The sequence below is a fragment of the Polypterus senegalus genome, unplaced genomic scaffold, assembly GCF_016835505.1.
Source record: "Polypterus senegalus isolate Bchr_013 unplaced genomic scaffold, ASM1683550v1 scaffold_3277, whole genome shotgun sequence".
Lineage (NCBI taxonomy): Eukaryota > Metazoa > Chordata > Cladistia > Polypteriformes > Polypteridae > Polypterus > Polypterus senegalus.
The window spans coordinates 25,421-47,352 of record NW_024381966.1 but is presented as its reverse complement, the minus strand read 5'-3'; the positions used below and the strand labels follow the sequence as shown (position 1 = coordinate 47,352).

General features: G+C 46.2%; 7 non-coding genes across 7 annotated transcripts; 3 read left to right on the top strand and 4 right to left on the bottom strand.

Moving 5' to 3' along the window:
* Positions 1 to 2,779: 2,779 nt before the first annotated feature.
* On the bottom strand, positions 2,780 to 2,938 carry LOC120520958. The gene has a single exon (XR_005631927.1). It is a non-coding gene; the product is annotated as a U1 spliceosomal RNA (small nuclear RNA).
* Positions 2,939 to 3,960: 1,022 nt separating this feature from the next.
* LOC120520949 lies at positions 3,961 to 4,079 on the top strand. The gene has a single exon (XR_005631920.1). It is a non-coding gene; the product is annotated as a 5S ribosomal RNA (ribosomal RNA).
* A 3,826-nt stretch (positions 4,080 to 7,905) lies between these two features.
* Positions 7,906 to 8,069, bottom strand: LOC120520954. The gene has a single exon (XR_005631924.1). It is a non-coding gene; the product is annotated as a U1 spliceosomal RNA (small nuclear RNA).
* Positions 8,070 to 9,067: 998 nt separating this feature from the next.
* On the top strand, positions 9,068 to 9,186 carry LOC120520964. Its single transcript, XR_005631933.1, has one exon. It is a non-coding gene; the product is annotated as a 5S ribosomal RNA (ribosomal RNA).
* A 3,825-nt stretch (positions 9,187 to 13,011) lies between these two features.
* LOC120520960 lies at positions 13,012 to 13,172 on the bottom strand. Its single transcript, XR_005631929.1, has one exon. It is a non-coding gene; the product is annotated as a U1 spliceosomal RNA (small nuclear RNA).
* Positions 13,173 to 14,165: 993 nt separating this feature from the next.
* Positions 14,166 to 14,284, top strand: LOC120520963. The gene has a single exon (XR_005631932.1). It is a non-coding gene; the product is annotated as a 5S ribosomal RNA (ribosomal RNA).
* Positions 14,285 to 18,105: 3,821 nt separating this feature from the next.
* On the bottom strand, positions 18,106 to 18,269 carry LOC120520953. Its single transcript, XR_005631923.1, has one exon. It is a non-coding gene; the product is annotated as a U1 spliceosomal RNA (small nuclear RNA).
* Positions 18,270 to 21,932: the final 3,663 nt, after the last annotated feature.

Sequence of the window (21,932 nt, the reverse complement as noted above, 5' to 3'; positions counted from 1 at the left end):
CCTCTCCACAAGTCCTTTTCATCCTGCTAAGCCCACAATCTTTGATACAGTCCATCAACCTCCTGTATAGTTTGGGTAATCTAAACTCATATGGTTTCTTGTTCTGGGTTTTATAAAGCCCAAACCTTCTTAGATGACCACCCATCATGTACCTGGCTAAATCCTGCCCTCCTTTCCGCTCTGTAACAAGGATATGTAAACGGCCGTGTATTTCAATCTTAACAAGATCCTTAAGTCCAGAAAACCTTTCTCCCCTTTCTTTTTTGTTTCTTTACTTTCTGTCTTGCGACCTTCTCATCTGTAGACCTCCCAAAAAAATAAAAACATTGTCTTTCGATTTTCCTTAGAATATATTTTGTCCGTAAAAAAACTGTTGCCAGAAAAAAGAGCCTGGGCAAAATTATTGACTTAATTAGCAAAATTTTGCCCTCATATGTTAGTCTCCTAGTCCTCCAGAGACTTGTGAGCTTGTATAACTTTCTTTCCATCTCCTTCCAGTCTCTTCTTCCCTCCTTCTCCTCTCCAAAATGGATCCCTAATATTTTAACCGCCCCTCTATGTATTTTCATGTCGTGCCCAAAGTCCTCCTGCCACTTGCCCTGCAGATGGCACTCGGATTTCCTTATTTAATTGGGCTCTTTTGCTTTTTGAATTCTGTTCCTAGCAGATATCTGATCATATCCGCTTCTTCCCAATTTTACTTAATGTCATATTAACAACAGTTGCTGTGTGTCTTAAAGTCAACTCCCTTTCTATATTCGGAACCTCTTTCCCTCCATTTTCATTACCTTCCTTCTTGCCAATTTTTCACATTATGAACCCTATAAGAACACAAAACACTTTCTTATAATTCTTCTTACTATTTTCTTTGGTGGAAAAAACACATTTGCTAAATACGATAGTTTTGGGATTGTAACTGCCTTCATCAGCAATATCTTCCCTTCTATTGATAAGTTCGTTAACCTCCAAAATCCTGCTTTTTTTTTTGGTTATCTTTTTCCCCATTTCTTTCCACTCCATCCTCTCTGTATTCTTAACCCCAATACTTTCACAACATTTGACAACCTTATTCTTCCTAGTGGTTTTCCTTCCATTTCCCCAACGGATTCCATGAGGAACACAAAGTCAAACCAGCGGTACCAAGGATTCTCGAAGGGCACAGTACCAAAGGAGTCAGTCTTCATCTCAGGTCACTGGGAGCATCCATGTCTCACAAACATATAGCAAGAAAGGAAGCACCAGGACTCTAAAGACTTGGCCCTTCGTTCTTTTGCAGAGATATTGGGAGCGCCACACACCCTTTCCAGTGACCTCATGAACCACCAAGCTCTCCCCATCTGTCTACTGACTTCATAGGAAGAGTCACCAGGGACATGAATGTCACTGCCAAGGTAATAAACCACTCAACAAGGTCAACACACTCTCCGCAAACAGACACACTGCTGATATCTGTGCCCAAGAGGTCATTAAAGGCCTGGCTGTTGGTTTTCACCCAGGACACTCACAAGCCCAGACACTCAGACTCCTCACTCAGTCTCTTGAGCACCCTGATCAGAGCCTCCATTGACTCCACGACAATCACAGCATCATCAGCAAAGTCAATATTCATGAATCTTTCTTCTCCAACAGATGCCCCACAGCCGCTGAACCCCATGACCCTGCACAACACCCAGTCCATACAAGCACTGAACAAAGTAGGAGCAAGAACACACCCTGACGAACCACAGAATCAACTGGGAAAAACACAGAGGTTCTGTCTCCACACCACTCACAGTACCAGTGTACGGGCTGGCCATGATATCCAGCCACTTCAGGGGAATCCACTAAGTCTCAGGAACTCCCACAGGGAAGCTCGAACAACTGAGTCGAATGCTTTGTGAAAATCGACAAAGGCTGCTAAGAAACTTTGCCGATATTCACGTTTGCGCTCCATGCCACTGTGGGATTCCGTTAGCAAGGACACGAGGTTGCTGGTCCTTTCTGGGCGATGCCCCCTTTGTAAAGTTGCAGGCTCCCGTCTGAAGAGCTGAGCGAGATCTATCTGTCTATCTATGTATCCATCCATCCATCCATCCATCCATGAGGTGGAACGGGTAACAGGGGGGTCTTAAATGGGTGGCGAGAAGAGCCGACAGAAGGGGATCAGCATGAAGGACAACGTACATTGTAATTCAAAAGACATTCGAAAAATTTCAAAAGAATGGCAAAAAAAATGAAGACAGACAGGGAAGGAGTGAAAAAAAAACATACGGCTGTCGTTCAGAAAGAGGGCTTCCAAAGTTGCATATTTGGGGAGAGAAAAAGGAGCAGCCCTCGTTTACTGGGAATACCGAGTGCTGTAAGCTTTTGCCTTTCTGCCAGCAGGAGTCGCCCTTCACCTCGTCTTTTCTTTTCCTCCTTCCACCCGTGTCAGAAGCTGGGCTCTTGGCAGCAAGGAAAGCGGCTTAAAATCAGTAAAGAGGCACTAAAATAATGAATGATTATTTATATTATTATTTTATTATGTGTGTGGGGGGGTCCTTAAGATAAATACATACATTGATTAGTTAATTTAAATTAATATTATTTTTATTATAATTTTTCTATTGGGCGGGGGTCCTTAAAATAAATAAATAAATGGACAGACAGACAGATTGATTGATTGATTTTGGAACTTCTTTATTTATTGCTTAAAGCTCCCAGAGCCGTTGTCTCACAGGCTCCTGCTTCACAATCGCCCAAGCACCACTTCCATAAGTTGAAACGCATGTTTTCAGTCTGTTTTTTGAACCAGGACTATCAGGGAGCGCGAACGCAGTCCCCACTACCACAAATTATGCAGTCGAGTTTCCCGCATTTGGGGAAATCGCAGGGGTCAGCACACCCGAGTGCAATGGATGAGCCTCGCCCTGGGAGAACCACCTTAGTGATCATGGTATCTCCCCTGCCAGGTAAGTATGAGTTGTACAGCCCGGCGCTCATCCTCCCACTTCCTCGGCTTCATCGCTCGGCGGCGGGAGGTTTTCCCAGCAGCACAGTCCTCGGTCCTTCGGGCTCCTTCGGGCTTCTTCGGGATCCTTCGGGCTTCTTTGGCCTCGGGAGCGCGCATGCGCTGGAGCTAGCTGCTGCCCAGACGCCCGTGTGCACCGTGACCCGGATGTTGGGGTTGCACCGACCTCACCACCTTGATTAGACAGGTTTCACTAGCAACCCCAAGGTGCACCTCGCTCTTATGCAAACCAGCCACCCATCGCTGGAGCTTATTGGCTGGAAGAGAAACAGGAGGGGTAGGACTGGGCGGGATGCTGAATGAGAAACAGCCGCCCAACAGCAAAGACAGGCGGCAGGCGGCAGGCGGCAGGCGGCAGACAGGAGGCAGGAGGCAAAGCTGCGAAAGAGGAAGGCGACCCTGCGCTCCGGAGACCGAGAGGAAGAAGCCCTCGGCGTGGGCGCGCGACGCGGCAGCAGAGCACCCTCGGGAAGACCTGCGCCGAGGCCGCCGAGTGATCTGGGGCAGCGCTGGGTACACGTTCGAGACTTGAGCCGGTGCTTGCCCTCCCTTTGATGCCACTGTGGGATTGCACGTTAGCAAGGATACGAGGTTGCTGGTTCTTTCTGGAAGATGCCCCCCTTTGTAAAGTTGCAGGCTCCCCGTCTGATGAGCTGGACGAGATCTCTGTCTATCTATCCATCCATCCATCCATCCATCCATCCATCCATCCATCCATGAGGTGGAACGGGTAACAGGGGAGTCTTAAATGGGTGGCGAGAGCGAGAGAGCCGACAGAAGGGGATCAGTATGAAGGACAACGCACATTCTAATTCAAAAGACATAACTTAAAATTTCAAAAGAATGGCAATTAAAAAAAAAAAATGAAGACAGACAGGGGAAGGAGAAAAAAAAAACAAACATAGGGCTGTCGTTTAGAAAAGAGGGCTTCCACAGTTGCCTATTTGGGGAGAGAAAAACGAGCAGCCCTCGTTTACGGCCATACCACTCTGAACACGCCCGATCTCGTCCGATCTCGGAAGCTAAGCAGAGTCGGGCTCAGTTAGTACTTGGATGGGAGACCGCCTGGGAATACCGAGTGCCGTAAGCTTTTGCCTTTCTGCCAGCAGGAGTCGCCCTTCGCCTCGTCTTTTTCTTTTCCTCCTTCCACCCGTATCAGAAGCTGGGCTTTTGGCAGCCGAGTGATCTGGGGCAGCCCTGGGTACACGTTCGAGACTTGAGCCGGTGCTTGCCCTCCCTTTGATGCCACTGTGGGATTGCAGGTTGGAAAGGACACGAGGCTGCTGGTCCTTTCTGGACGATGCCCCCCTTTGTAAAGTTGCAGGCTCCCGTCTGAAGAGCTGGACGAGATCTATCTGTCTTTCTATCCATCCATCCATCCATGAGGAGGAACGGGGAACAGGGGGGTCTTAAATGGGTGGCGAGAGCGAGAGAGCCGACAGAAGGGGATCAGCATGAAGGACAACGTACATTCAAATTTAAAAGAATGGCAAAAAAAATGAAGACAGACAGGGAAGGAGAGAAAAAATAAAAACATAGGGCTGTCGTTTAGAAAAGAGGGCTTCCAAAGTTGAGATGTTTTTCTCATAAAACGAGAGGTTTTCTCTGATCATTCCAATTATTTTCTGTTGGGAAAAAACTTTCTGTTTATTTGTGTATGCACACCTTGCCTTCCACAATACTTCTTTTATCACGCTTTATTCGGTCCCAATCTTTCTTCCCGACCTCTCTTTTCCCTGACCTCCCAAACACCACCAAGTCTCTATCCAGCTTGATGTCTACTATGTGTCTCTGCCTTACTTCCTTCCATATCCTTGCCACTGTGGGGCAGTCCCACATTGCATGTCCATACTGACTTATTTTTTTTTCTTTTACATCCGTCCCTGGGACATTTAGGCCCTTGTAAATTCTTTCTTTTACTTAAAGCCAGGTTGGTTTCTAGTGCTTCATGGGCCCAGCCAGGCTATATCTGCTACTTGATTATTTGGAAACTTTCCCCCAAATCTTTCCCATATCAGTTTAGATTCCTCTCTAGATTTCCCAGTAATGTTTACTGGCTTCTCACTTTCCCTTACTTTTTCCACTAATTCTTTCCACCTCCTCCACAAGTCCTTTTCATCCTGCTGAAGCCCACAATCTTTGATACAGTCCATCAACCTCCTGTATAGTTTGGGTAATCTAAACTCATATGGTTTCTTGTTCTGGGTTTTATAAAGCCCAAACCTTCTTAGATGACCACCCATCATGTACCTGGCTAAATCCGCTGCCCTCCCTTTCCCGCTCTGTAACAAGGATATGTAAACGGCCGTGTATTTCAATCTTAACAAGATCCTTAAGTCCAGAAAACCTTTCTCCCCCTTTCCTTTTTGTTTCTTTACTTTCTGTCTTGCGACCTTCTCATCTGTAGACCTCCCAAAAAAATAAAAACATTGTCTTTCGATTTTCCTTAGAATATATTTTGTCCGTAAAAAAACTGTTGCCAGAAAAAAGAGCCTGGGCAAAATTATTGACTTAATTAGCAAAATTTTGCCCTCATATGTTAGTCTCCTAGTCCTCCAGAGACTTGTGAGCTTGTATAACTTTCTTTCCATCTCCTTCCAGTCTCTTCTTCCCTCCTTCTCCTCTCCAAAATGGATCCCTAATATTTTAACCGCCCTCTATGTATTTTCATGTCGTGCCCAAAGTCCTCCTGCCACTTGCCCTGCAGATGGCACTCGGATTTCCTTATTTAATTGGGCTCTTTTGCTTTTTTGAATTCTGTTCCTAGCAGATATCTGATCATATCCGCTAACTTCCCAATTTTACTTAATGTCATATTAACAACAGTTGCTGTGTGTCTTAAAGTCAACTCCCTTTCTATATTCGAACCTCTTTCCCTCCATTTTCATTACCTTCCTTCTTGCCAATTTTTCACATTATGAACCCTATAAGAACACAAAACACTTTCTTATAATTCTTCTTACTATTTTCTTTGGTGGAAAAAACACATTTGCTAAATCGATAGTTTTGGGATTGTAACTGCCTTCATCAGCAATATCTTCCCTTCTATTGATAAGTTCGTTAACCTCCATAATCCTGCTTTTTTTTTTGGTTATCTTTTTCCCCATTTCTTTCCACTCCATCCTCTCTGTATTCTTAACCCCAATACTTTCACAACATTTGACAACCTTATTCTTCCTAGTGGTTTTTCCTTCCATTTCCCCCAACGGATTCCATGAGGAACACAAAGTAAAACCAGCGGTACCCAAGGATTCTCGAAGGGGCACAGTACCAAAGGAGTCCAGTCTTCATCTCAGGTCACTGGGGAGCATCCATGTCTCACAAACATATAGCAAGAAAGGAAGCACCAGGACTCTAAAGACTTGGCCCTTCGTTCTTTGCAGAGATATTGGGAGCGCCACACACCCCTTTCCAGTGACCTCATGAACCACCAAGCTCTCCCCATCTGTCTACTGACTTCATAGGAAGAGTCACCAGGGACATGAATGTCACTGCCAAGGTAAGTAAACCACTCAACAAGGTCAACACACTCTCCGCAAACAGACACACTGCTGATATCTGTGCCCAAGAGGTCATTAAAGGCCTGGCTGTTGGTTTTCATCCAGGACACTCACAAGCCCAGACACTCAGACTCCTCACTCAGTCTCTTGAGCACCCTGATCAGAGCCTCCATTGACTCCACGACAATCACAGCATCATCAGCAAAGTCAATATTCATGAATCTTTCTTCTCCAACAGATGCCCCACAGCCGCTGAACCCCATGACCCTGCACAACACCCAGTCCATACAAGCACTGAACAAAGTAGGAGCAAGAACACACCCCTGACGAACCACAGAATCAACTGGGAAAAACACAGAGGTTCTGTCTCCACACCACTCACAGTACCAGTGTACGGGCTGGCCATGATATCCAGCAACTTCAGGGGGAATCCCACTAAGTCTCAGGAACTCCCACAGGGAAGCTCGAACAACTGAGTCGAATGCTTTGTGAAAATCGACAAAGGCTGCTAAGAAACTTTGCCGATATTCACGTTTGCGCTCCATGCCACTGTGGGATTGCGCGTTAGCAAGGACACGAGGTTGCTGGTCCTTTCTGGACGATGCCCCCCTTTGTAAAGTTGCAGGCTCCCCGTCTGAAGAGCTGGACGAGATCTATCTGTCTATCTATGTATCCATCCATCCATCCATCCATCCGTCCATGAGGTGGAACGGGTAACAGGGGGGTCTTAAATGGGTGGCGAGAGCGAGAGCCGACAGAAGGGGATCAGCATGAAGGACAACGTACATTCTAATTCAAAAGACATTCCGAAAAATTTCAAAAGAATGGCAAAAAAAAAAAAAATGAAGACAGACAGGGGAAGGAGTGAAAAAAAAAAAACATACGGCTGTCGTTCAGAAAAGAGGGCTTCCAAAGTTGCATATTTGGGGAGAGAAAAAGGAGCAGCCCTCGTTTACTGGGAATACCGAGTGCTGTAAGCTTTTGCCTTTCTGCCAGCAGGAGTCGCCCTTCACCTCGTCTTTTCTTTTCCTCCTTCCACCCGTGTCAGAAGCTGGGCTCTTGGCAGCAAGGAAAGCGGCTTAAAATCAGTAAAGAGGCACTAAAAATAATGAATGATTATTTATATTATTATTTTATTATGTGTGTGGGGGGGTCCTTAAGATAAATACATACATTGATTAGTTAATTTAAATTAATATTATTTTTATTATAATTTTTCTATTGGGCGGGGGTCCTTAAAATAAATAAATAAATGGACAGACAGACAGATTGATTGATTGATTTTTGGAACTTCTTTATTTATTGCTTAAAGCTCCCAGAGCCGTTGTCTCACAGGCTCCTGCTTCACAATCGCCCAAGCACCACTTCCATAAGTTGAAACGCATGTTTTCAGTCTGTTTTTTGAACCAGGACTATCAGGGGAGAGCGCGAACGCAGTCCCCCACTACCACAAATTATGCAGTCGAGTTTCCCGCATTTGGGGAAATCGCAGGGGTCAGCACACCCGGAGTGCAATGGATGAGCCTCGCCCTGGGAGAACCACCTTAGTGATCATGGTATCTCCCCTGCCAGGTAAGTATGAGTTGTACAGCCCGGCGCTCATCCTCCCACTTCCTCGGCTTCATCGCTCGGCGGCGGGAGGTTTTCCCCAGCACAGTCCTCGGTCCTTCGGCCTCCTTCGGGCTTCTTCGGGATCCTTCGGGCTTCTTTGGCCTCGGGAGCGCGCATGCGCGGAGCTAGCTGCTGCCCAGACGCCCGTGTGCACCGTGACCGGATGTTGGGGTTGCACCGACCTCACCACCTTGATTAGACAGGTTTCACTAGCAACCCCAAGGTGCACCTCGCTCTTATGCAAACCAGCCACCCATCGCTGGAGCTTATTGGCTGGAAGAGAAACAGGAGGGGTAGGACTGGGCGGGATGCTGAATGAGAAACAGCCGCCCAACAGCAAAGACAGGCGGCAGGCGGCAGACAGGAGGCAGGAGGCAAAGCTGCGAAGAGGAAGGCGACCCTGCGCTCCGGAGACCGAGAGGAAGAAGCCCTCGGCGTGGGCGCTCGCACACGGCAGCAGAGCACCCTCGGGAAGACCTGCGCCGAGGCCGCCGAGTGATCTGGGGCAGCGCTGGGTACACGTTCGAGACTTGAGCCGGTGCTTGCCCTCCCTTTGATGCCACTGTGGGATTGCACGTTAGCAAGGATACGAGGTTGCTGGTTCTTTCTGGAAGATGCCCCCCTTTGTAAAGTTGCAGGCTCCCCGTCTGATGAGCTGGACGAGATCTCTCTGTCTATCTATCCATCCATCCATCCATCCATCAATCCATCCATCCATGAGGTGGAACGGGTAACAGGGGAGTCTTAAATGGGTGGCGAGAGCGAGAGAGCCGACAGAAGGGGATCAGTATGAAGGACAACGCACATTCTAATTCAAAAGACATAACTTAAAATTTCAAAAGAATGGCAATTAAAAAAAAAAAATGAAGACAGACAGGGAAGGAGAAAAAAAAAAAAACATAGGGCTGTCGTTTAGAAAAGAGGGCTTCCACAGTTGCCTATTTGGGAGAGAAAACGAGCAGCCCTCGTTTACGGCCATACCACTCTGAACACGCCCGATCTCGTCCGATCTCGGAAGCTAAGCAGAGTCGGGCTCGGTTAGTACTTGGATGGGAGACCGCCTGGGAATACCGAGTGCCGTAAGCTTTTGCCTTTCTGCCAGCAGGAGTCGCCCTTCGCCTCGTCTTTTTCTTTTCCTCCTTCCACCCGTATCAGAAGCTGGGCTTTTGGCAGCCGAGTGATCTGGGGCAGCCCTGGGTACACGTTCGAGACTTGAGCCGGTGCTTGCCCTCCCTTTGATGCCACTGTGGGATTGCAGGTTGGAAAGGACACGAGGCTGCTGGTCCTTTCTGGACGATGCCCCCCTTTGTAAAGTTGCAGGCTCCCCGTCTGAAGAGCTGGACGAGATCTATCTGTCTTTCTATCCATCCATCCATCCATGAGGAGGAACGGGGAACAGGGGGGTCTTAAATGGGTGGCGAGGGGAGAGCCGACAGAAGGGGATCAGCATGAAGGACAACGTACATTCAAATTTAAAAGAATGGCAAAAAAAAAAAAAGAAGACAGACAGGGAAGGAGAGAAAAAATAAAAACATAGGGCTGTCGTTTAGAAAAGAGGGCTTCCAAAGTTGAGATGTTTTTCTCATAAAACGAGAGGTTTTCTCTGATCATTCCAATTATTTTCTGTTGGGAAAAAACTTTCTGTTTATTTGTGTATGCACACCTTGCCTTCCACAATACTTCTTTTATCACGTTTATTCGGTCCCAATCTTTCTTCCCGACCTCTCTTTTCCCTGACCTCCCAAACACCACCAAGTCTCTATCCAGCTTGATGTCTACTATGTGTCTCTGCCTTACTTCCTTCCATATCCTTGCCACTGTGGGGCAGTCCCACATTGCATGTCCATACTGACTTATTTTTTTTCTTTTACATCCGTCCCTGGGACATTTAGGCCCTTGTAAATTCTTTCTTTTACTTAAAGCCAGGTTGGTTTCTAGTGCTTCATGGGCGGCCAGCCAGGCTATATCTGCTACTTGATTATTTGGAAACTTTCCCCCAAATCTTTCCCATATCAGTTTAGATTCCTCTCTAGATTTCCCAGTAATGTTTACTGGCTTCTCACTTTCCCTTACTTTTTCCACTAATTCTTTCCACCTCCTCCACAAGTCCTTTTCATCCTGCTGAAGCCCACAATCTTTGATACAGTCCATCAACCTCCTGTATAGTTTGGGTAATCTAAACTCATATGGTTTCTTGTTCTGGGTTTTATAAAGCCCAAACCTTCTTAGATGACCACCCATCATGTACCTGGCTAAATCCGCTGCCCTCCCTTTCCGCTCTGTAACAAGGATATGTAAACGGCCGTGTATTTCAATCTTAACAAGATCCTTAAGTCCAGAAAACCTTTCTCCCCCTTTCCTTTTTTGTTTCTTTACTTTCTGTCTTGCGACCTTCTCATCTGTAGACCTCCCAAAAAAATAAAAACATTGTCTTTCGATTTTCCTTAGAATATATTTTGTCCGTAAAAAAACTGTTGCCAGAAAAAAGAGCCTGGGCAAAATTATTGACTTAATTAGCAAAATTTTGCCCTCATATGTTAGTCTCCTAGTCCTCCAGAGACTTGTGAGCTTGTATAACTTTCTTTCCATCTCCTTCCAGTCTCTTCTTCCCTCCTTCTCCTCTCCAAAATGGATCCCTAATATTTTAACCGCCCCTCTATGTATTTTCATGTGTGTAAAGTCCTCCTGCCACTTGCCCTGCAGATGGCACTCGGATTTCCCCTTATTTAATTGGGCTCTTTTGCTTTTTTGAATTCTGTTCCTAGCAGATATCTGATCATATCCGCTAACTTCCCAATTTTACTTAATGTCATATTAACAACAGTTGCTGTGTGTCTTAAAGTCAACTCCCTTTCTATATTCGGAACCTCTTTCCCTCCATTTTCATTACCTTCCTTCTTGCCAATTTTTCACATTATGAACCCTATAAGAACACAAAACACTTTCTTATAATTCTTCTTACTATTTTCTTTGGTGGAAAAACACATTTGCTAAATACTATAGTTTTGGGATTGTAACTGCCTTCATCAGCAATATCTTCCCTTCTATTGATAAGTTCGTTAACCTCCAAAATCCTGCTTTTTTTTTTTTGGTTATCTTTTTCCCCATTTCTTTCCACTCCATCCTCTCTGTATTCTTAACCCCAATACTTTCACAACATTTGACAACCTTATTCTTCCTAGTGGTTTTTCCTTCCATTTCCCCCAACGGATTCCATGAGGAACACAAAGTAAAACCAGCGGTACCCAAGGATTCTCCGAAGGGGCACAGTACCAAAGGAGTCCAGTCTTCATCTCAGGTCACTGGGGAGCATCCATGTCTCACAAACATATAGCAAGAAAGGAAGCACCAGGACTCTAAAGACTTGGCCCTTCGTTCTTTGCAGAGATATTGGGAGCGCCACACACCCCTTTCCAGTGACCTCATGAACCACCAAGCTCTCCCCATCTGTCTACTGACTTCATAGGAAGAGTCACCAGGGACATGAATGTCACTGCCAAGGTAAGTAAACCACTCAACAAGGTCAACACACTCTCCGCAAACAGACACACTGCTGATATCTGTGCCCAAGAGGTCATTAAAGGCCTGGCTGTTGGTTTTCATCCAGGACACTCACAAGCCCAGACACTCAGACTCCTCACTCAGTCTCTTGAGCACCCTGATCAGAGCCTCCATTGACTCCACGACAATCACAGCATCATCAGCAAAGTCAATATTCATGAATCTTTCTTCTCCAACAGATGCCCCACAGCCGCTGAACCCCATGACCCTGCACAACACCCAGTCCATACAAGCACTGAACAAAGTAGGAGCAAGAACACACCCCTGACGAACCACAGAATCAACTGGGAAAAACACAGAGGTTCTGTCTCCACACCACTCACAGTACCAGTGTACGGGCTGGCCATGATATCCAGCAACTTCAGGGGGAATCCCACTAAGTCTCAGGAACTCCCACAGGGAAGCTCGAACAACTGAGTCGAATGCTTTGTGAAAATCGACAAAGGCTGCTAAGAAACTTTGCCGATATTCACGCTTTGCGCCCATGCCACTGTGGGATTGCACGCTAGCAAGGACACGAGGTTGCTGGTCCTTTCTGGACGATGCCCCCTTTGTAAAGTTGCAGGCTCCCGTCTGAAGAGCTGGACGAGATCTATCTGTCTATCTATGTATCCATCCATCCATCCATCCATCCGTCCATGAGGTGGAACGGGTAACAGGGGGGTCTTAAATGGGTGGCGAGGGCGAGAGCCGACAGAAGGGGATCAGCATGAAGGACAACGTACATTCTAATTCAAAAGACATTCAAAAATTTCAAAAGAATGGCAAAAAAAAAAAATGAAGACAGACAGGGAAGGAGTGAAAAAAAAAAAACATACGGCTGTCGTTCAGAAAAGAGGGCTTCCAAAGTTGCATATTTGGGGAGAGAAAAATGAGCAGCCCTCGTTTACTGGGAATACCGAGTGCTGTAAGCTTTTGCCTTTCTGCCAGCAGGAGTCGCCCTTCACCTCGTCTTTTCTTTTCCTCCTTCCACCCGTGTCAGAAGCTGGGCTCTTGGCAGCAAGGAAAGCGGCTTAAAATCAGTAAAGAGGCACTAAAAATAATGAATGATTATTTATATTATTATTTTATTATGTGTGTGGGGGGGTCCTTAAGATAAATACATACATTGATTAGTTAATTTAAATTAATATTATTTTTATTATAATTTTTCTATTGGGCGGGGGTCCTTAAAATAAATAAATAAATGGACAGACAGACAGATTGATTGATTGATTTTTGGAACTTCTTTATTTATTGCTTAAAGCTCCCAGAGCCGTTGTCTCACAGGCTCCTGCTTCACAATCGCCCAAGCACCACTTCCATAAGTTGAAACGCATGTTTTCAGTCTGTTTTTGAACCAGGACTATCAGGGGAGAGCGCAACGCAGTCCCCACTACTACAAACTATGCAGTCGAGTTTCCCGCATTTGGGGAAATCGCAGGGGTCAACACACCCGGAGTGCAATGGATGAGCCTCGCCCTGGGAGAACCACCTTAGTGATCATGGTATCTCCCCTGCCAGGTAAGTATGAGTTGTACAGCCCGGCGCTCATCCTCCCACTTCCTCGGCTTCATCGCTCGGCGGCGAGAGGTTTTCCCCAGCACAGTCCTCGGTCCTTCGGCCTCCTTCGGGCTTCTTCGGGATCCTTCGGGCTTCTTTGGCCTCGGCGCATGCGCGGAGCTAGCTGCTGCCCAGACGCCCGTGTGCACCGTGACCGGATGTTGGGGTTGCACCGACCTCACCACCTTGATTAGACAGGTTTCACTAGCAACCCCAAGGTGCACCTCGCTCTTATGTAAACCAGCCACCCATCGCTGGAGCTTATTGGCTGGAAGAGAAACAGGAGGGGTAGGACTGGGCGGGATGCTGAATGAGAAACAGCCGCCCAACAGCAAAGACAGGCGGCAGGCGGCAGACAGGAGGCAGGAGGCAAAGCTGCGAAAGAGGAAGGCGACCCTGCGCCCGGAGACCGAGAGGAAGAAGCCCTCGGCGTGGGCGCTCGCACACGGCAGCAGAGCACCCTCGGGAAGACCTGCGCCGAGGCCGCCGAGTGATCTGGGGCAGCGCTGGGTACACGTTCGAGACTTGAGCCGGTGCTTGCCCTCCCTTTGATGCCACTGTGGGATTGCACGTTAGCAAGGATACGAGGTTGCTGGTTCTTTCTGGAAGATGCCCCCCTTTGTAAAGTTGCAGGCTCCCCGTCTGATGAGCTGGACGAGATCTCTCTGTCTATCTATCCATCCATCCATCCATCCATCAATCCATCCATCCATGAGGTGGAACGGGTAACAGGGGAGTCTTAAATGGGTGGCGAGAGCGAGAGCCGACAGAAGGGGATCAGTATGAAGGACAACGCACATTCTAATTCAAAAGACATAACTTAAAATTTCAAAAGAATGGCAATTAAAAAAAAAAAATGAAGACAGACAGGGAAGGAGAAAAAAAAAAAAACATAGGGCTGTCGTTTAGAAAAGAGGGCTTCCACAGTTGCCTATTTGGGGAGAGAAAAACGAGCAGCCCTCGTTTACGGCCATACCACTCTGAACACGCCCGATCTCGTCCGATCTCGGAAGCTAAGCAGAGTCGGGCTCGGTTAGTACTTGGATGGGAGACCGCCTGGGAATACCGAGTGCCGTAAGCTTTTGCCTTTCTGCCAGCAGGAGTCGCCCTTCGCCTCGTCTTTTTCTTTTCCTCCTTCCACCCGTATCAGAAGCTGGGCTTTTGGCAGCCGAGTGATCTGGGGCAGCCCTGGGTACACGTTCGAGACTTGAGCCGGTGCTTGCCCTCCCTTTGATGCCACTGTGGGATTGCAGGTTGGAAAGGACACGAGGCTGCTGGTCCTTTCTGGACGATGCCCCCCTTTGTAAAGTTGCAGGCTCCCCGTCTGAAGAGCTGGACGAGATCTATCTGTCTTTCTATCCATCCATCCATCCATGAGGAGGAACGGGGAACAGGGGGTCTTAAATGGGTGGCGAGGCGAGAGCCGACAGAAGGGGATCAGCATGAAGGACAACGTACATTCAAATTTAAAAGAATGGCAAAAAAAAAAATGAAGACAGACAGGGGAAGGAGAGAAAAAAATAAAAAACATAGGGCTGTCGTTTAGAAAAGAGGGCTTCCAAAGTTGAGATGTTTTTTCTCATAAAACGAGAGGTTTTCTCTGATCATTCCAATTATTTTCTGTTGGGAAAAAACTTTCTGTTTATTTGTGTATGCACACCTTGCCTTCCACAATACTTCTTTTATCACGTTTATTCGGTCCCAATCTTTCTTCCCGACCTCTCTTTTCCCTGACCTCCCAAACACCACCAAGTCTCTATCCAGCTTGATGTCTACTATGTGTCTCTGCCTTACTTCCTTCCATATCCTTGCCACTGTGGGGCAGTCCCACATTGCATGTCCATACTGACTTATTTTTTTTCTTTTACATCCGTCCCTGGGACATTTAGGCCCTTGTAAATTCTTTCTTTTACTTAAAGCCAGGTTGGTTTCTAGTGCTTCATGGGCCAGCCAGGCTATATCTGCTACTTGATTATTTGGAAACTTTCCCCCAAATCTTTCCCATATCAGTTTAGATTCCTCTCTAGATTTCCCAGTAATGTTTACTGGCTTCTCACTTTCCCTTACTTTTTCCACTAATTCTTTCCACCTCCTCCACAAGTCCTTTTCATCCTGCTGAAGCCCACAATCTTTGATACAGTCCATCAACCTCCTGTATAGTTTGGGTAATCTAAACTCATATGGTTTCTTGTTCTGGGTTTTATAAAGCCCAAACCTTCTTAGATGACCACCCATCATGTACCTGGCTAAATCCGCTGCCCTCCCTTTCCCGCTCTGTAACAAGGATATGTAAACGGCCGTGTATTTCAATCTTAACAAGATCCTTAAGTCCAGAAAACCTTTCTCCCCCTTTCCTTTTTTGTTTCTTTACTTTCTGTCTTGCGACCTTCTCATCTGTAGACCTCCCAAAAAAATAAAAACATTGTCTTTCGATTTTCCTTAGAATATATTTTGTCCGTAAAAAAACTGTTGCCAGAAAAAAGAGCCTGGGCAAAATTATTGACTTAATTAGCAAAATTTTGCCCTCATATGTTAGTCTCCTAGTCCTCCAGAGACTTGTGAGCTTGTATAACTTTCTTTCCATCTCCTTCCAGTCTCTTCTTCCCTCCTTCTCCTCTCCAAAATGGATCCCTAATATTTTAACCGCCCCTCTATGTATTTTCATGTGTGCCAAAGCCCTCCTGCCACTTGCCCTGCAGATGGCACTCGGATTTCCCCTTATTTAATTGGGCTCTTTTGCTTTTTTGAATTCTGTTCCTAGCAGATATCTGATCATATCCGCTAACTTCCCAATTTTACTTAATGTCATATTAACAACAGTTGCTGTGTGTCTTAAAGTCAACTCCCTTTCTATATTCGAACCTCTTTCCCTCCATTTTCATTACCTTCCTTCTTGCCAATTTTTCACATTATGAACCCTATAAGAACACAAAACACTTTCTTATAATTCTTCTTACTATTTTCTTTGGTGGAAAAAACACATTTGCTAAATACGATAGTTTTGGGATTGTAACTGCCTTCATCAGCAATATCTTCCCTTCTATTGATAAGTTCGTTAACCTCCAAAATCCTGCTTTTTTTTTTGTTTATCTTTTTTCCCCATTTCTTTCCACTCCATCCTCTCTGTATTCTTAACCCCAATACTTTCACAACATTTGACAACCTTATTCTTCCTAGTGGTTTTTCCTTCCATTTCCCCCAACGGATTCCATGAGGAACACAAAGTAAAACCAGCGGTACCCAAGGATTCTCCGAGGGGCACAGTACCAAAGGAGTCCAGTCTTCATCTCAGGTCACTGGGGAGCATCCATGTCTCACAAACATATAGCAAGAAAGGAAGCACCAGGACTCTAAAGACTTGGCCCTTCGCTTCTTTGCAGAGATATTGGGAGCGCCACACACCCCTTTCCAGTGACCTCATGAACCACCAAGCTCTCCCCATCTGTCTACTGACTTCATAGGAAGAGTCACCAGGGACATGAATGTCACTGCCAAGGTAAGTAAACCACTCAACAAGGTCAACACACTCTCCAAACAGACACACTGCTGATATCTGTGCCCAAGAGGTCATTAAAGGCCTGGCTGTTGGTTTTCATCCAGGACACTCACAAGCCCAGACACTCAGACTCCTCACTCAGTCTCTTGAGCACCCTGATCAGAGCCTCCATTGACTCCACGACAATCACAGCATCATCAGCAAAGTCAATATTCATGAATCTTTCTTCTCCAACAGATGCCCCACAGCCGCTGAACCCCATGACCCTGCACAACACCCAGTCCATACAAGCACTGAACAAAGTAGGAGCAAGAACACACCCCTGACGAACCACAGAATCAACTGGGAAAAACACAGAGGTTCTGTCTCCACACCACTCACAGTACCAGTGTACGGGCTGGCCATGATATCCAGCAACTTCAGGGGGAATCCCACTAAGTCTCAGGAACTCCCACAGGGAAGCTCGAACAACTGAGTCGAATGCTTTGTGAAAATCGACAAAGGCTGCTAAGAAACTTTGCCGATATTCACGCTTCGCCCATGCCACTGTGGGATTGCACGCGTTAGCAAGGACACGAGGTTGCTGGTCCTTTCTGGACGATGCCCCCCTTTGTAAAGTTGCAGGCTCCCGTCTGAAGAGCTGGACGAGATCTATCTGTCTATCTATGTATCCATCCATCCATCCATCCATCCGTCCATGAGGTGGAACGGGTAACAGGGGGGTCTTAAATGGGTGGCGAGAGCGAGAGAGCCGACAGAAGGGGATCAGCATGAAGGACAACGTACATTCTAATTCAAAAGACATTCCGAAAAATTTCAAAAGAATGGCAAAAAAAAAAAAAATGAAGACAGACAGGGGAAGGAGGGAAAAAAAAAAAAAACATACGGCTGTCGTTCAGAAAAGAGGGCTTCCAAAGTTGCATATTTGGGGAGAGAAAAAGGAGCAGCCCTCGTTTACTGGGAATACCGAGTGCTGTAAGCTTTTGCCTTTCTGCCAGCAGGAGTCGCCCTTCACCTCGTCTTTTTCTTTTCCTCCTTCCACCTGTGTCAGAAGCTGGGCTCTTGGCAGCAAGGAAAGCGGCTTAAAATCAGTAAAGAGGCACTAAAAATAATGAATGATTATTTATATTATTATTTTATTATGTGTGTGGGGGGGTCCTTAAGATAAATACATACATTGATTAGTTAATTTAAATTAATATTATTTTTATTATAATTTTTCTATTAAGGGGTCCTTAAAATAAATAAATAAATGGACAGACAGACAGATTGATTGATTGATTTTTAGATCTTCTTTATTTATTGCTTAAAGCTCCCAGAGCCGTTGTCTCACAGGCTCCAACGCCAAGCACCACTTCCATAAGTTGAAACGCATGTTTTCAGTCTGTTTTTTGAACCAGGACTATCAGGGGAGAGCGCGAACGCAGTCCCCCACTACCACAAATTATGCAGTCGAGTTTCCCGCATTTGGGGAAATCGCAGGGGTCAGCACACCCGGAGTGCAATGGATGAGCCTCGCCCTGGGAGAACCACCTTAGTGATCATGGTATCTCCCCTGCCAGGTAAGTATGAGTTGTACAGCCCGGCGCTCATCCTCCCACTTCCTCGGCTTCATCGCGGCGGCGGGAGGTTTTCCCAGCACAGTCCTCGGTCCTTCGGCCTCCTTCGGGCTTCTTCGGGATCCTTCGGCTTCTTTGGCCTCGGGATGCGCGGGAGCTAGCTGCTGCCCAGACGCCTGTGTGCACGTGACCCGGATGTTGGGGTTGCACCGACCTCACCACCTTGATTAGACAGGTTTCACTAGCAACCCCAAGGTGCACCTCGCTCTTATGCAAACCAGCCACCCATCGCTGGAGCTTATTGGCTGGAAGAGAAACAGGAGGGGTAGGACTGGGGGATGCTGAATGAGAAACAGCCGCCCAACAGCAAAGACAGGCGGCAGGGCGGCAGACAGGAGGCAGGAGGCAAAGCTGCGAAAGAGGAAGGCGACCCTGCGCCCGAGACCGAGAGGAAGAAGCCCTCGGCGGGCGTCGCACACGGCAGCAGAGCACCCTCGGAAGACCTGCGCGAGGCGCCGAGTGATCTGGGGCAGCGCTGGGTACACGCTTCGAGACTTGAGCCGGTGCTTGCCCTCCCTTTGATGCCACTGTGGGATTGCACGTAGCAAGGATACGAGGTTGCTGGTTCTTTCTGGAAGATGCCCCCTTTGTAAAGTTGCAGGCTCCCGTCTGATGAGCTGGACGAGATTCTCTGTCTATCTATCCATCCATCCATCCATCCATCAATCCATCCATCCATGAGGTGGAACGGGTAACAGGGAGTCTTAAATGGGTGGCGAGAGCGAGAGAGCCGACAGAAGGGGATCAGTATGAAGACAACGACATTCTAATTCAAAAGACATAATTTAAAATTTCAAAAGAATTTTAAAAAAAAAAAAAAAATGAAGAGACAGGAAGGAGAAAAAAAAAAACACAGGGCTGTGTTTAGAAAGAGGGCTTCCAAGTTGCCTATTTGGGAGAGAAAACGAGCAGCCTTTGCAGATAACCACTTGAACAGCCGATTGTCATCTCGGAAGTAAGCAGAGTCGGGCTCAGACTTGATGGGAGACCGCCTGGGAATACGAGGGAAGCTTTTGCCTTTCTGCCAGCAGGAGTCGCCTTCGCTCTCTTTCTTTTCCTCCCTTCCCCCCGTTGAAGCTGGGCTTTGGCAGCCGAAGTGATCTGGGGCAGCCCTGCACGTCGAGACTTGAGCCGTGCTTGCCCCCCTTTTGATCCCACTGTGGATTGCGGTTGGGACACGCAGGCGCTGGTCCTTTCTGGCCCATGCCCCCTTGTAAAGTTGCAGGCCCCGCTCGAAGAGCTGGACGAGTCTATCTGTCTTTCTATCCATCCATCCATCCATGAGAGGAACGGGAACAGGGGGTCTAAATGGGTGAGACCCGGAGCATGAAGGATCAGCATGAAGGACAAGGGAATTCCAAATTTTTAAAAGAATGGCAAAAAAAAAAAAAAAAAAAAAAAAATGAGCAGACAGGGAAGGAGAGAAAAAAAAATAGGGTGTCGTTAGAAAAGAGGGCTTCAAAGTTGAGATTTTTTTCCAAAACGAGAGGTTTTCTCTGATCTTTCCCAAATTTATTTTCTTTGGGAAAAACTTTGTTTATTTGTTTTGCCAAACCTTTCCACAATACTTCTTTATCACGTTTATTCGGTCCCAATCTTTTCTTCCGACCTCTTTTTTCCCCTGACTCCCAAACACCACCAAGCTCTATCCAGCTGATTCTACTATGTCTCTCCCTTTTACTTCCTTCCATATCCTCCCACTGTGGGGCAGCCCCAATTGATGTCCATACGGGACTTATTTTTTTTTTTTTTTACATCCTCCCTGGGACATTTACCCCCTCTTGTAATTCTTTTCTTTTACTAAAGCCAGGTTGGTTTCTAGTTTTTATGGGGCCCCGCTATATTGCTATTGATTATTTGAAACTTTCCCAAATCTTCCATATCAGTTTGATTCCTTCTAGATTTCCCAGTATGTTTACTGGTTTCCCTCACTTTCCCCTTTATTTTTCCATTTAATTCTTTCCACCTACAAGCCCTTTTTCATCCTGCTGAAGCCCACAATCTTGATACAGTCCATCAACTCCTGTAAGTTTTAATCCTAACTCATATGGTTTCTTGTTCTGGTTTTAAAGCCCAAACCTTCTTAGATGACCACCCATCTGTACCTCTCCCCCTGCCTCCTTTCCCGCTCTGTAACAAGGATATGTAAACGCTGTATTTCAATCTTAACAAGATCCTTAAGTCCAGAAAACCTTTTTCCCTTTCCTTTTTGTTTTTTTACTTTCTGTCTTGACCTTCTCATCTTGTAGACCTCCCAAAAAATAAAAACATTGTCTTTCGATTTTCCTTAGAATATATTTTGTCCGTAAAAAAACTGTTGCCAGAAAAAAGAGCCTGGGCAAAATTATTGACTTAATTAGCAAAATTTTGCCCTCATATGTTAGTCTCCTAGTCCTCCAGAGACTTGTGAGCTTGTATAACTTTCTTCCATCTCCTTCCAGTCTCTTCTTCCCCCCTTCTCCTCCCAAATGGATCCCCAATATTTAACCGCCCTCTATGTATTTTCATGTCGTAAGTCCTCCGCCACTTGCTCCTGCAGATGGCACCGGGTTTCCTTATTTAAATTTCTTGCTTTTTGAATTCTGTTCCTAGTAGATATCTGATCATATCCGCTTAACTTCCCAATTTTACTTAATGTCATATTAACAACAGTTGCTGTGTCTTAAATTCAACTCCCTTTCTATATTCGGAACCTCTTTCCCTCCATTTTCATTACCTTCCTTCGCCAATTTTTCACATTATGAACCCTATAAGAACACAAAACACTTTCTTATAATTCTTCTTACTATTTTCTTTGGTGGAAAAAACACATTTGCTAAATAATAGTTTTGGGATTGTAACTGCCTTCATCATATCTTCCTTCTATTGATAAGTTCGTTAACCTCCAAAATCCTGCTTTTTTTTTTTTTGGTTATCTTTTTTCCCCATTTCTTTCCACTCCATCCTCTCTGTATTCTTAACCCCAATACTTTCACAACATTTGACAACCTTATTCTTCCTAGTGATGTTTTCCTTCCATTTCCCAACGGATTCCATGAGGAACACAAAGTAAAACCAGTACCGGATTCTCGAAGGGGCACAGTACCAAAGGAGTCCAGTCTTCATCTCAGGTCACTGGGGAGCATCCATGTCTCACAAACATATAGCAAGAGAAGGAAGCACCAGGACTCTAAAGACTTGGCCCTTCGTTCTTTGCAGAGATATTGGGAGCGCCACACACCCCTTTCCAGTGACCTCATGAACCACCAAGCTCTCCCCATCTGTCTACTGACTTCATAGGAAGAGTCACCAGGGACATGAATGTCACTGCCAAGGTAAGTAAAACCACTCAACAAGGTCAACACACTCTCCATAAAACAGACACACTGCTGATATCTGTGCCCAAGAGGTCATTAAAGGCCTGGCTGTTGGTTTTCATCCAGGACACTCACAAGCCCAGACACTCAGACTCCTCACTCAGTCTCTTGAGCACCCTGATCAGAGCCTCCATTGACTCCACAGACAATCACAGCATCATCAGCAAAGTCAATATTCATGAATCTTTCTTCTCCAACAGATGCCCCACAGCCGGCTGAACCCCATGACCCTGCACAACACCCAGTCCGTGCAAGCAC